This window comes from Lathyrus oleraceus, chromosome 4 (genome assembly GCF_024323335.1).
Source record: "Lathyrus oleraceus cultivar Zhongwan6 chromosome 4, CAAS_Psat_ZW6_1.0, whole genome shotgun sequence".
In the NCBI taxonomy this organism is placed as follows: Eukaryota; Viridiplantae; Streptophyta; class Magnoliopsida; order Fabales; family Fabaceae; genus Lathyrus; species Lathyrus oleraceus.
The window spans coordinates 404,457,284-404,469,687 of NC_066582.1; the positions used below are offsets into that span (position 1 = coordinate 404,457,284).

A 12,404-nucleotide genomic window follows, 5' to 3' on the forward strand; every position below is an offset into this window, starting at 1 on the left:
CGGTCCCCTACGTAGAGCATGCTTAAGTCGGGGCTGACTGCTAGGATAAACTACTTAAGGACTTATTTGGAACAAAAACTGGGGCTACAGCATATGGGGTATCGGGGTTGACTCTTATAATCATAGAGCCTAAGGTGTTAAGACAATACCGATTTTTAGAAAAAGTTTTTCCAAGTCTTTTACATCCTATTATAAACTTGTCTTATAGCCTGAATGTTCAAGATGTACTATTTTCTTGGCTAAAACTTTTTTGGTAAGGTTAAAGAAATGGGAGAAATAAGGATACACCTACACAGATGACTCGTCAGACACATGTTATTTTATTAAAAGGGAAAAACAAACAACTAAAAATAAAGGAAAACGGTAAAAAACGATAAAAGTAAAGGAAAGCGATAAAAAGCAATAAAAATAAAGGAAAGATGAAAAGCGATAAAATCTCCTTCCACACTTAAACCGAACATTGTCCTCAATGTTTCGATAGGAGATAGGGTAGGAGTAACCTGGAAAAGAGAGAGAGAGAGAGAGAGAGAGAGAGAGAGAGAGAGAGAGAGAGAGAGCTAGGGGTGAGCACCGGTACCGTCACCATCACCGCCCTGGTCAGGGTGCCTGGGTCGACGACGTCTGGTTCGAGTATTAAGTCCTTCCTGCAGCAGCTGAGAGCGACCTAGGAGAGATCCTTGGGTGGCCTCGATGAAAGCGAAGTGACACTCATTAGCATGTCGTTGGCGTTGCTGCTCATTAGTGATCGCAAGCAAGGACTCAGTCACAATCCAATGTGCTTGCTTACTACGCTGTTGGGAAGCTACCATAAAACTCATATTATCTGACAGTTGTTGGTTTATGGTATTCAGAAGGGTGTCACGCCGTTCCTCATGAGCTAGGTGCTCGCGCCACATCTCCTCAGTGATGTAGAAATCGGGAGTGGTACCTGCAAAAGGGTTAGAGGAAGAAGGTGCGGTGTGTGCAGGTGATGCAGCAGGAATATCGTAAGTCGGTGACTGGTCGTGCCGGTCATACTCATCATCGGTCCCTTGCCCTTCGTCCATAGGAACGTTAGGTGGAAAAGGACCGGTAAAGGGTGGAGCATCAAGATCGTATGTCCAATTCCTCGCATGTCGCACATTCGTACGCTAAGAGCAAGGTAGGACAACACTGGGTACAGCTGCACCATGTATCATGAGGTAGAAACCACCTTCTCGCTGCACCTTGCATAATTTCATATCTTTCAAAAACTTTAAGTTAATGGTACGGTGAGGGAGTGGTTCCAAGGTGGCTAACTCAGCGTGTAGATTCAACGCTCTAGCAATGGAGGTAATCAAACCACCGTAGGAGATGGTTCCTCCTTTATTAAGGATGGCAGACATATGGGCCAACATGAAAGGAACAGGATTGATCCTGCGACTAGTGAGGCAACCCTGTAAAAATAGCAATTCTCGGGCATTTACTTTGTTAGAATTTTCCCGGCTAAATATAGTACATGCCAAAAGGTATCTAAAAATACGTATGGCCGGGTTATGGATATTAGAAGCCAAAATTCCTTCAAAGGAAGTGACATTCATATTAGATAGTTTGTTCCAAAAAGTGAATGCCTCGAGTGCCCATTCAGTATCTAAGGGCGTCTCACAAATAGCACCATCACCATAAGGCATTCTGAAAAAAACCCGCTAAAGCATCGGTAGTGTACTCGTATTCTACATTAAACATTCTAAAATAAACGGTACCTACCGTGCTAGCAGTGCCAGGATGGACAGTGTAAATTAGGGAACTTAAAAATTCCCTAGTGAGCCTATGGTAGGTGGGCACTTTACTAGCAAAAATATCGTGTAATCCTAAATTATCTAGCATGTGGAAAACACTGTGATATGTTCCTAGAGTGTACAAACAGTCTTCGTCGACATACCTGGTAGCGAGGATCTCCCGAGTTTGCAATCTTTGCAAAATCTTATTTTGTCGCTCACCGGGCTTTCCTCCACGAAGAGTGATGTTGTTAAACTCCATTCCGGCCATTAATGATGGTTGTAGAGAAAAATGAGTATTTATAGAAAAGAAATGAGAAAATGGAATTTAATGGATTTTTGGTGGAGAAATGGAGAAGTGAATTTGGGAAATTGTAATGGCTTGTAGTGAAAATGAGAAGCTTGGAAATTTCTTATGAATTTTGGTGGAGTTGAGAGAAGAAGAGAATGGGTTTGGAGAGGTTGAAGAATGTGTAAATGGTGAAAAAGACAAATTTGACCGTTACGTCATGGCGCCCTCCATGTCTTCGGATTTGGTTTGGGTCGGTTGTGCTGTTTGCTTCTTTGGGCCTCAATCCTCTCGTCTTCATTTTTGTAATGGGGGATGCATATAGGTATCCATGAATGCTATTTTTTTTATTTTTTATTTTATTTTAAGCTTTATAAAATAAAATAAAATGAAATAAAATAAAACAAAATAGAGTAAAACAAAATTAAATAAAACAAAACAAAATAAAATAAGACAAAATAAAACAGTAAAGTAAAACAAAACAAAATGGACATACGAACATAATAATAATAATAATAATAATAATGCATATATATATATATATATATATATATATATATATATATATATATATATATATTTTTTTTTTAATGTATATGAAGAGTCAATAATAATTCACGAGTCCAGGGATCTTAGGAAAAATAAAGCAAGCATAATGTCAGCGGAAACAATAAAAATAGGCATGAATAATAAGTAATGGGAAGAATAATGAAATTCAAACGGTATTTCTTGGTTCATGATGGCATCAATGCTCAGGGTATATTGGAGTCTCCTCGACTTCGTAGCCTCGAAGCTCTGCAATCTGGCATCGGAGATCGGCGATCTCATCATGCAACATATCAGTCTCGGTGTCGTGTGAGGCTACTGATACTTCGACCTGCAGGGCAACGTCAGCAAGCTCCTGGCGAAGCTCGACTATCTCCATGCGAAGCTTAACCAATTCGGACTGCATGCTCGGAGTCTGGAGATTTAGATTGTTGGTATGGACTTTGATTCTGATCGGTGCAATCTTCGGCGCATCTACTATCTCTCTCTGCCCTTCTATGGCGTAGGCCTAGTTAGCCTGATCAATAACACAAGTCACCTGAGGGTCAGGTAAAGTGAAGTAGTGAATGGTCTCACCCTCAATTAAAAGCCTGTATTGATCCGGATGGAAAGAAGATCTCCTCATGAGGCCACGGTCCAGACAGAAATCAAAATCCATCAAGGTGTAGCTGCAATAAGACGTCAGATGAGATAGTCTTCTATCGAGTCCCAGGGCTGAGGCTATATGAGTCACCGTGCTTCCAACATGTATAGGGCTCGCAGCAGAGCGAGCATTAAGATATAGACTCTCAATCAAGAAAGCTCCATAATTTACCGGGCGTGACTGAGTGGTACAGTACATGAAGAAGATCTCTTCAGCACTCACATGCGTATCAGGGTCACTCTTCCCCAGGAAGGTGTAGGCAATGATCATCTGGAAGTATCGGAAAGCAGGATTGTGAATCTTGTTGGAGATTTGGGTGGAAGGTTCAGGACTACCTCCACACGTGATATCCCTCCAAAACTTCTCGACGTCTCGGCTCAGAAAGTAGCTCATGGGGAGCTCGGACGAAGCATCATAGGCAGTCTGAAAACCAAGCAAGTCGCCGAAACGCTTGTGGTTGAAGGTGTATTCCTCCCCAAACAACCTGAAGTTAATGTATCCTCCATCACTGCGTGACCAACATAAGGCTCGTAGATAAGCGAGCTCAGGAACTCCAAAGTCAGGTTATTGTAAGTCACGTGCATAGCATCTGTATATTCATCCCACTGTAACTGATTGCACAGGTGCCTGACACTAGGCTCAATGCCTAATGCCTCCATGCAGCTCGAGTCGGGATATCTAGTGGGCAGCATTGGGCATTGTGAAAGCATGGCGTAGCGCTGTTCTTGAACTGGGTCACGAAAGATTACTGGCATGGTGTCGATATTCTCCATTCCTGAAAAGTTAGATTAGAAACAGATGACACCTGAAATCACAAATATTATAATTGTGAGTCTCCACATAGATATATATATATATATATATATATATATATATATATATATATATATATATATATATATATATATATATATATATATATATATATATATATATATATATATATATATATATATATATATATATATATATATATATATATATATATATATATATATAAAACAAATAAAAATATAAATTGAAAATAGTAAAAATAAAGGAAAAGAGATCATGGGTTGCCTCCCATGCAGCGCTTGTTTAACGTCGTTAGCTTGACGATTCAAACTTTATATGTTAGAGGTAGGAACTAGAGGGTCGGTAAGAGTTTGGTCATGACATTCTGTGGGTATGTCACATCCTTGGTATTGCTTCAGTCTTTGTCCATTTACCACGAATGGGTTATAGGAGTTGTTCCGGATTTTAACTGCTCCAGATTTCAGGATTTTGGACACTTCAAAGAGGCCTGTCCATTTCGAACGCAGCTTACCTAGAAAAATACGTAATCTCGAATTGAAGAGGAGAACAGAGTCTCCTATATTAAATTCCTTTTTCACAATCCTTTTGTCGTGCCAAGCTTTGGTTCTCTCTTTGTATATAACAGCATTTTCGTAAGTGTTCTGGCGAAGTTCCTCCAATTTGTGGATATCAAGGATTCGCTTCTTGCCAGACCCTAGGTGATCCAAATTTAGGGTCTTGATGGCCCAATATACCTTGTGCTTGAGTTAAAAAGGTAAGTGGCATGACTTCCCGTACACCAACTGGTATGGTGTAGTTCCAATAGGGGTTTTGTAAGCAGTTCTGTAAGCCCATAGTGCTTCTGTCAGCTTTTCAGACCAATCTTTTCTAGATATTGATACAGTTTTCTCCAAGATCTGCTTAATCTCTGTGTTAGAAACTTCCACTTGACCATTAGTCTGGGGGTGATATGGTGTTGCTACTCTGTGTTTCACTCCATATTTCCTTAGGAGTTTATTAAATATCCTGGATATAAAATGTGATCCACCATCGCTTATGACAAGTCGTGGCACTCCAAATCTGGGAAAGATATTATTCTTGAACATCTTGATGACTACTCTTGTGTCGTTGGTGGGTGCGGCTATAGCTTCTATCCACTTAGACACGTAGTCAACGGCTACCAAAATGTACTTGTTTCCCAACGAATATGGAAAAGGTCCCATGAAATCAATACCCCAAACGTCAAATAATTCTACTTCTTGGATGTTCTTCAAAGGCATTTCTTCACGTCTTGAGATGTTCCCAGTGCGATGGCACCGGTCACATCGGACAATATAAGCATGGACATCACGCCATAACGTGGCAAATAAAGACCAGCTTGAAGGATCTTAGCGTATGTCTTGGATGTGCTTTAATGTCCATCATAGGGTGAAGAATGACAATGCTCTATGATGTTTCTGACTTCTTCTTCCGGGACGCAACGTCGGAATATGTTATCAGTTCCTCTTTTGAAAAGGAGTGGTTCGTCCCAATAGAAGTGTCTTATATCCTTAAAGAAATTCTTCTTCTGTTGATAGTTGAGGTTAGGTGGTATGATATCAGTGGCTAGATAGTTCATAAAATCAGCGTACCATGGTACTCTGCTAATTTCTGAAATTGTCCCAAGGTTGTCTCTATCAGGTTCAAGGGGAGCGGTATCTATCTTAGCTATCAGTCTGTCATAGGTGAAGTCATCATTTATAGGTAAATGATCTGGATTTAAATGCTCTAATTTGGAAAGATGGTCAGCAACTACGTTTTCTGTTCCTTTTTTGTCTCTAATGTCTAAGTCAAATTCTTCTAGCAAAAGGATCCACCTGAGTAATCTAGGTTTTGCATCCTTTTTGCTCAGAAGGTAACGGATAGCTGCATGGTTTGTATAGACTATAATCTTAGATACTACAAGATAAGACCTAAATTTATCGATTGCAAAAACTACAGCTAGGAGTTCCTTCTCTGTTGTTGTATAATTTAATTAAGTGGCATCTAGGGTTCTACTAGCGTAATATATTACGTGTAATTTCTTATCTTTTCTTTTCCCTAAAACAGCTCCTATAGCGAAATCGCTAGCATCACACATTATTTTGAAGGGTTTAGTCCAATCTGGGGTTTGTAGAATGGGTGCTGAAATTAATGCTTATTTTAAACGGTTAAAGGCTTCGACGCATTTTTCATCAAAAATGAATTCGATGTCTTTCATCAGAAGGCCAATCAGGGGTTTTGTTATTTTAGAGAAGTCTTTTATGAAGCGTCGGTAGAAACCGGCGTGTCCAAGGAAACTACGGACTTCTCTAACTGTCTTAGGAGGTTTAAGGTTTTCTATAACTTCTATTTTCGCTTTATCGACCTCAATGCCTCTTTCAGATATTATATGTCATAACACTATGCCTTCTTTAACCATAAAGTGGCACTTCTCCCAGTTTAACACAAGGTTAACTTCTACGCATCTCTCTAGGATTTTCTCAAGGTTAATAAGGAAGTTTTCAAAGTCTAATCCACACACCGAGAAGTCTTCCATGAATACTTCCATGATTCCGTTGAGATAATCTGCAAAGATTGACATCATACAACATTGGAAAGTAGCTGGCGCATTACAGAGTCCAAACGGCATTCGTCTGTAAGCAAACTTTCCGTAAGGACGGGTAAAGGTTGTTTTCTCTTGATCCTCGGGGTGTATGGGTATTTGGAAAAATCCAGAATATCCATCAAGATAACAAAAGTAAGAGTGTCTGGCAAGACGCTCAAGCATTTGATCTATGAATGGAAGGGGGAAATGGTCTTTCCTAGTTGCCTTATTGAGCTTCCTATAATCTATGCACATACGTCATCCGCCTTCTATGCGTTTAGCGACATGCTCTCCCTTTTTGTTCTGCACGACTGTGATGCCTCCCTTCTTGGGTACCACATGTACATGACTTACCCACTTACTATCAGAAATCTGATAGATTATACCAGCTTCCAGTAGTTTAAGGACTTCCTTCTTTACTACCTCGCTCATTACAGGGTTGATTCTTCTCTGATGTTCTCTGGAAGGTTTTGAATCCTCCTCTAGTGAGATATTGAGCATACACACAGATGGGCTAATACCTTTTAGATCAGATATGTTGTACCCTAAGGAAGAGGGGTATCTTCTTAAAACATTCAAGAGTCGATTCGTCTCGTCTTGGTTTAAGGTGGCACTAACTATTACTGGGCGGTTCATTTCTTTATCCAAAAACTCATATCTTAGGTTCTTGGGTAGTTCCTTAAGTTCTTAGGCTGGTTTTTGAGAGTCGGGTGAAGGGTCTGGAGTAAGATCCAAACATTCGGGTTTGAAAATGGTTTGATCTTAGGTTCTCCCTGATCAAATTCTCTTATGCACTCATCTATGATATCAATCGCATAACATGTGTCTCCTAGAATTGGTGCCATCAGGAATTTCGAAAGAATGAACTCGATCTTTTCATCCCCTACTTCGAAGGTTAATTTCCCTCTTTTGACATCTATTATAGCTCCGGCTGTTGATAAGAATGGTCTACCTAAAAGGATAGGGATATCTTCGTCTTCTTTGATATCCATGACTATAAAGTTTGTTGGGATATAAAGTTGACCGATCCTAACTGGGATGTCTTCTAAAATGCCTACAGGATACTTAACGGACCTATCGGCTAATTGTAGGGACATCTTAGTTGGTTGCAATTCTCCTAGGTTTAACCTTTTACATACAGCTAAGGGCATTAAACTTACACTAGCGCCTAAGTCTAGGAAAGCTTTGTCGATCACATGACTTCCTAAAATGCAAGGTATAGAAAAACTACCAGGGTCTTTCTCCTTCTTAGCAAGTTTATCCTCGGAAATAAAGTTGCATTCCAATGGTTTTGGACCGTCAAGCCTACGCTTGTTGGTTAAGATGTCTTTGAGAAATTTGGCGTAAGACGGAATTTGGGTGATAGCTTCGGTGAAAGGAATCTCTACATGAAGCATTTCTATCAGTTTTATAAATTTTTGGTATTGGCTATTGACTTTGGTTTGTTTAAGTCTTTGCGGATATGGGATTGGTGGTTTGTACGGGGGTGGTGGTTTGTAAGTTTAATCCTTGGCTTCACCTTCTTGGTTGGTTTGTTTCTCGGATTCCTCAGGTTCCTCTTCTTGGTTGGTAGGCATATTTTCTTCAGAAGTTTTAGACTCGCTCATTGCTGGGTTCTGAGGCCCTTCGTAAGCGGTCCCACTTCATAACGAGATAGCGTTAGCTTGCCCTCGAGGGTTTGGTTGAGGTTGTCCAGGAAATTGGCCTCCAGGTGTAGTTTGTGGGGCTTGGTTTTGTGCTACCTGTGAGATCTGGGTTTCAAGCATCTTGTTATGAGTGATTATCTGATCAACCTTGGTTCCTAATTGCGTTATAAGTTCGTTTACATGAATGTTTTGGTTTAGGAATTCTTTATTTTGCTGAGTCTGGCCCGATATAAAGCTTTCCATGATCTTCTCAAGGTTAGACTTCTAGGGCATAGCTTGCATATGTTGGTTTGGTTTTTGGGCTTGATAACCTTGCGGTCTCTGAGGTGCATGATTTTGGATAGGGTTCTGGTTTTTATAGGAGAAATTTGGATGATTCTTCAATTCAGGGTTGTAAGTGTTTGAAAATGGGTTACCTTGGGCGCAATTCACTTGGTCGGTATTTAGTTTGTTCAAAAGGTTACACTCTGCCGATTCGTGTCCTTTAGATCCACAGAGTTCGCACTCTGTGTGGACTACTGCTACGGTGTTAGTGTTTGTAGACATATGTTCGATCCTAAGGGCTAAAGCGTCCATTTTCGCCTGCATCATATCTAGAGAGCTTACCTCATGTATTCCACCTTGGGTCTCCTTTTTCTCTATTGATGCTCGTTCAGTTCCCCATTGATAATGGTTTTGGGCCATATCCTCAATTAGGTCACAAGCTTCTGGATAAGGTCTGTTCATCGGCGCGCCACCTGCGGCAGCGTCGATGCTCATCTTGGTGTTATAATGGAGTCCATTGTAAAAGGTATGAAAGATCAGCCATTGTTCTAGGCCATGGTGTGGGCGGACTCTTAATAGCTCTTTATATCTCTCCCAAGCTTCGAAAAGCGATTCTCCTTGGTTTTGAGCAAATCTAGTTATTTGGTTTCGAAGAACAACAGTCTTGCTAGGGGGAAATATCTAGCAAGGAATACTCTCCTAAGATCTTCCCAAGTAGTTATTGAATTATCTGGAAGTGAATCTAGCCATGAATGTGCTTTATCCCTGAGGGAGAAAGGAAATAATCTTAAACGGATCGCATCGGGTGAAGCACCGTTAGATTTAAAGGTGTCGGCTAGTTGGATAAAAACTTTTAAATTTTGATTCGGGTTCTCAGTAGCGAGACCCGCGTATTGGTTTTGTTGCACTAATTGCAACAAAGACGGTTTTAGTTCGAAATTGTTAGCAGGTATCAGAGGGTTTACTATACTCGAACTAGGTTCCTCATCAGAGGGTTGGGCAAATTCCTTAAGAGGTCGCCGGTCACGATTCTCGGCCATAGCTTTCTTAATTCGGATGAGTAAGAGGTGTGTACGAGTATAACGTTCGGGTTCCGCTAAAGGATCTACTAAATTTCCGGTACTACGGGTTCTTCGCATTTACCGGCTAATAATGCCTTAGTCTATACGGTGTAACAATAGGGTACGAAATTTGCAAAGTTGGTCCCCGGCAACGGCGCCAAAAACTTGATCGTGTTGATTCGCAAGTGCACGAATTACATCAAAGTAATATAAAAGAATATCGATCCCACAGAGACCAATCGTCAATCTATCGATTATTATCGTTATGGTGTTTATCTAAGAAGGTACAAAAGAGATATTGGGTTTGCAAAATAACGGTAAATAATAAATGCAGGTAAAGACAGGTTGAATGTAATTCACGTCAGTTAAGTGATGTTTCGATTGTCTAAATAGAACTACTTATGAGGCAATATTTTCTACTCTTGAAAAGAATCCATTTAACAGGAACTGTCGCTTTCGCGTATTCAGAACCGAGTTTACCCTTAAATTAAGGCCTTTTGCTGTCACTTATAAAAGGTGCGCAAAACGCTAAAGTAGTAAACCTATTTTTAAGAAATGAGACTCGTAAACTTAGTTGAAAAGTGATTTTGATTTGGAAAGTTTACCCAAGGGGTTCCCTGATTTTAAATCTATCAATGCGTCCGAAAACAGTTTTAAAAATAGTTTTTCCTTAAAGTGATAAAGATTCCTAGTTACTAAGCCAGGGTGCTTTCTCACTCCTCGAATAGTTAAAACTAACCAAGTCTATTTTAGAAAACTCAAGTTAAAAATCAAACCAGCCTTTTAAGTATTTCTACAGATTTCAATATGCGAAACATTACTTTAACCGCGATCCTTACATTCTAACCTTTAAAAGATTTAGCCAGACATGGTAACACAAACGAACACAGCGGTGTTAATCGTGATGAAGAGTTTGTTTTAGAATGTGAGGCGTAGAGAGCGAGTAAAGTGCGTAAAGTAAATAAAGTAAAGCGAGTGCGGAAAATAAATAAAGTAAAGCGAGTGCGAAAAATAAATAAAGTAAAGCGATGTGGGAAATAAATAAAATAAAGGCGATGCGGGAAATAAATAAAATAAAAGCGATGCGGGAAATAAATAAAATAAAAGTGATGCGGGAAATAAATAAAATAAAAGCGATGCGGGAAATAAATAAATAAAGCGATAAATAAGAACCTGCTCCAAACGGAGGCTTCGATTCTGGTACAAAAATAAACCTTCGACTCCTGAAGCTAAAGACGACAGCAACTCGAAGTGACCCAACTCAATCTCACAAAGGTGCGATAACCCCCCGATGTAACGGATTATCGCTATTACAAATGATAAATATATGCTTAGTGTTGTAAAACTAAGTTGGATGATTAGAAAACGAAATGGAATGAGCTATTTATAGAGGTTTCCAACAGCTTGTAAAGACCATGGTGCCCTCCAACTTCCCCTTAGTGGGAACGTGACTTCCAAAGGTGGCGCCCGCCATCCCTTCATGGCGCCCGCCATGTGTGTAAATGGGGTGGATCATGGGAACGTGGTGGTTAACTCCTAGTTGAGGTTTGATGACTCATGGCTTCCCCTATAGCGGCCGCCATGTGCAATGCCATGTGTGTAATTTCGCCGAAAAACCCTAATTTTAGGTATTTTTGCTTCGTTTCTTCCAAAAGAGTCTGAAACTGCTAAATATCTGAAAACAAGAGAAAAGAGAGCATAATACAAACAAAATGATAATAAAGTCCTAATAAACATGTGAAATCCGAGTCAAAAACACTGTGTAATTCAGTGTGATCATAACCTTCTTGGGAAGTGTCCCCAGTGAAGTCGCCATTTCTGTCGCGGTGAGAATCGGAGACCAAGCTATTGGATTAACTTGACTCACAAAACATTGATATCACCACCGAACTTTTATTTTTCCAAAGGAATGAGAAAAGATTCAAAATAAACCCAAAGTAAACATGCATAGCAAATAGTAAAACTAGGAGCAAACCAAGTAGAGATTGAAGGTACGGGGGTTGGTTATGCAAAGGGAAGGTATTAGCACCCTAAACGTCTATAGTACTCTACAGGTACCTTTTGATTTTATCTATGTTTTTAAGAGGTTTTTGCATTTTTTTTATGGGATAATAAAAGGGGTAAAAAAATGTTTTGGAAAGTGTTACTTGACTAAAGGTAAGTCAAAGTTTGAGTTGATATGCTTCATGTGTACTAAAGCATTTGTAATTGAAAGATCCATTGACTAAAAGTAAGTCGAAGGTTGTGTTTGAAATGCTTCATGTGTACTAAAGCATTTTCAAGTGTAGTTGAAAGATCCATTGACTAAAGGTAAGTCAAGGTTTGAATGGGTGTTTTAGTTTGAAAAGGGGGTAGGGTTAATGCATGAATGGACAAATAAAATCAACAAACAAACAGACAGTATATGACTAAGAAGTCAACATAAGATCCTTTCCCTTGGATTTAGGTATATAAAGATACATAAATTGGTAAGCCATGAACAAGCTACTTACATGTTTTTGAAGTATGATGATCATAAACGAGACATGACAAAGGTTTACATAAAACCACAAGAGATAGCACGTGAACAGGTATGAGATACGTATTCAATCATCATGGGAGTTTATAAAGGAAATACTTGGATGAAGTGATAAACAATTACAAGATATGGATATAACATTACAAATTGGGATAGAATTATAAGACATGATTTAAACAAGTGTACATTACTTAACACAAGGGTATCAAACCACATAAGACAAGTATCATAATCAAGATATTGGTTGTCAAGTCAAGTTGTGACGAGAGAAGGATATTCAAAACATGGATCATATGAGCATGGTATGGGCAAATTAAAAATC

General features: G+C 39.5%; 1 non-coding gene across 1 annotated transcript; it reads left to right on the forward strand.

The window, feature by feature from the left end:
* Positions 1-9,053: 9,053 nt before the first annotated feature.
* On the forward strand, positions 9,054-9,160 carry LOC127077310 (small nucleolar RNA R71). The gene has a single exon (XR_007787147.1). It is a non-coding gene; the product is annotated as a small nucleolar RNA R71 (small nucleolar RNA).
* The last annotated feature ends 3,244 nt before the right edge of the window (positions 9,161-12,404 follow it).